Raw genomic sequence first — 3,209 nt, forward strand, 5'->3', positions numbered from 1 at the left:
ACTCTCTGCTTAGTTCTTGATGGATTTAAGAGAATTGTGTTTCCCTTTAAGGTTCTGGGACCCTACTTGACTAAAACCATTGGTGGGGGGGTAGGTGCTATTTCCTCAAGAGGCCAAAGGGCTCCTATGTAGCATGGTCCCAGGGATGGCCAGAATGACGGCCAGTTACTACCCTGACTCCAAAAACTTGGCATTCAGATTGATTTGCAAGATGAAATAGGGATATCAAAAGCTTACCCGAACCGGGCTCCTGGGTGGCTCAGTCGGTTAGGTGTCTGCCTTCAGCTCAGGTCATGATCCTGGGGTCCTGGGATTGAGCCCCACATTGGGTTCCCTGCTTGAAAGGAAGCCTGCTTCTCCCTTTCCCACTACCCCTGCTTGTGTTCGGTCTCTCGCTGTCTCTCTGTCAAAAAAATAAAATCTTAAAAACAAAAAACTTTAATATTTGTTTCCAGACTTTACTACTTTCCTTGAACCCATCTTATCCCAAATTATCTGAGAGGACTGTATCTTTCTAGTTCATGTATGAAAACTTTATCCCAAGTATCCATTCTTATAATAAGGATTTGATTCACATGTCATGTGATTGTATATGATCTTGACAAGAAATTGGCTTTTTTTAATCACGGAAAACTCCAAAAAGAATAATGAACCACTTTTCTGCCCATTAGAAAGCTTCCACAACATCTACTCAGAGCCAGTCTTCTCTTCCTCACTCCCTGACTTTGCTCTTTAAATTTACTCTGAGCAAGTAACACTTCTCTGGATTATTGCAAAAGCCCACTGGCTTTTTGGCTTAGCCTATTGTTGCCATAATCGACTTGCTAAATGTCTAATTAGGTCAGCCCATTCTCACTGGAGAGTTTAATGGCTCCGTGTTGCCTATAAAATTAAACTTGAACTCTAGCCCATGTGCTAAGACACAAAGCCAGCCTTACCCTATGTTCATCTTATGCTCCAATAACAGGCAGAGTTGTTTCTACAATGTACCCTGCCCTTGGAGCCTTGCTTGGAAATTTGGTTGAGAGCTAGTTCCCTGAGAATCTTAAGACAGCTCACTAAAAAAGATTACGGGCAACTGTTGTATGCAAGCCATAATTCCTTGGTTTCAGTAAAAAAAATGTTTAAGTTCAGGGGTACCTGGCTGGTTCAGTCGATAGAGCATGTGACTCGAGCTTGGGGTTTGTGAATTCGAGCTTAATGGTCAACCGTCCAGTCCCACCCATTACCCCCAAGGTCACTGCTACCATTGGCGTTGTGATTGCTTCCTAAGCAACCAGATACAGAACTGCTTTTCATGTTGTAAAACTGCATAAATGTCTCCATTTTGTGCACCTTCTTCTGCATCTCACTTCTTAAGATTTTATTTATTTGAGAGAGAGTGCATGCATGTGGGGAGGGGCAGAGAGGCAGGGAGAGAGAATCCCAAGCTGACTCCTTGCTGAGCACCGAGCCCGATGCAAGGCTTGATCCCACGATTCTGAGATCACGACCAGAGCCCAAACCAAGAGCTGGATGCATGCAACTGACTGAGCCGCCTAGGCGACCCTCACTTTGGTTTTTATGACCCAGTTTCTCACACCAAACCACATATGGCCACTTGACTCCAGGAAGAGCAAAGCATGAGCCAGCAATGACTCACGGGCCACACCTCTCCAGCCAAGGAACCTTCAATAAGTCACTTTTCACTCCCTGGTGCCTTTCCTCACAAGTAACAAAGGGCATTTGAAGTTGATGTGGCACTGTGGCTACCCCTGTCCCAACAATCTGTAACTCAGGTCTTTGGATGCCCCAGTACCCACTTCAGATCTACTGGGAAGAAGGGCAGCCATGGAAAAAGAGCTCTTTCACATGCTCCTTCAACAGACATTTCAGTTGTGCTAGGTAGACCCCCAGGATGAGGCGATGTGTAACAGGCAGGCTCTTCTCAAGGAGCTCACCAACTAGTGGGAGAAATAGTCCCTTCAAGACCAGGAGCACATGGGAGTAACACTTCCGGGGAGGAGAAGCTGGGATTGAGACAGGTGTAGAGCAGATAGTGCTCAAGAGGGACAGAAGGAAGCATACCACCCAAGAGGCAAAACCTGAGGAACTAGGTAGATCATTGGCACTTAGAGCAAAAAATATAAGAGGAAAGGAAGTGTCTACCTTGAGGAACTTTATAAAGCTGCTGGCCTAGGTTCTTCATAAATGTCAGTGTCACACAGGGCAGAGGGGCTGAGGAACCATTCCAGATTAAAGGAGACTCAAGAGACCCGACAACTAAATGAAATGTGGGATCCTGGACCAAAACAAAAAGAAAGTGCTGTAAAGGCCATTTTTGGGATAATTCACAAAATTGCAGTATGGACTGTTGACCAAGGTTGAAAGATTGCCTCAGGGTTAAAGTTCCTGATTTCGATAAGTATCTAAGGATATGGGGTGCCTGGGTGGCTCAGTGGGTTAAAGACTCTGCCTTCAGCTCAGGTCATGATCCCAGAGTCCTGGGATTGAGCCCCGCACTGGGCTCTCTGCTCAGCGGGGAGCCTGCTCCTCTCTCTGCCTGCCTCTCTGCCTACTTGTGACCTCTGTCTGTCAAATAAATAAAATAAAATCTTTTTAAAAAAAGTATCTAAGGATATCCTTATTCTCGGGAAATAACACTGTATTTAAGGTGAAGGACTATGACAGGAGAGTGCCTGGCTGACTCACTCAGTAGAGCACGCGACCCTTGATCTCAAGGTCCTGAGTTCAAACCACAACTTGGGTGTGGAGCGTACTTAAAAAGCAGGGGGGGGGGTGGGCAATCTGGGTGGTTCAGTCACTTAAGCGCCAGACTTGATTTTGGCTCAGGTCATGATTTCAGGGTCCTGAGATCAAGCCCAGTGTCAGGCCCGTCACTGGTATGGAGCCTGCTCAAAATTCACCCCTCCACACCCAGGCTCTCTCTCTCTCTCAAAAAAAAAAAAAAAAAAAAAAAAAAAAGTAAAGGACTGTGATGTAATTTACTTCCAAGTGTTTTAATAATAATAACAAAAAGATTTAAATGTGTGTGTAAAAGATACAGAGGAGAGAAAGCGAATTGGACAAGTATGAGGGATACCTGGGTGGCTGAGTTCATTAAGCAGCTGCCTTTGGCTCAGGCGGTTGTCCCAGGATCCTGGGATCCAGTCCTACATCCTGCTCCTTGCTCACTGGGGAGCCTGCTTCTCTCTCTGCCTCTGCTTGTG

This window comes from Martes martes (assembly GCF_963455335.1).
Source record: "Martes martes genome assembly, chromosome: 1".
Taxonomy (NCBI): domain Eukaryota; kingdom Metazoa; phylum Chordata; class Mammalia; order Carnivora; family Mustelidae; genus Martes; species Martes martes.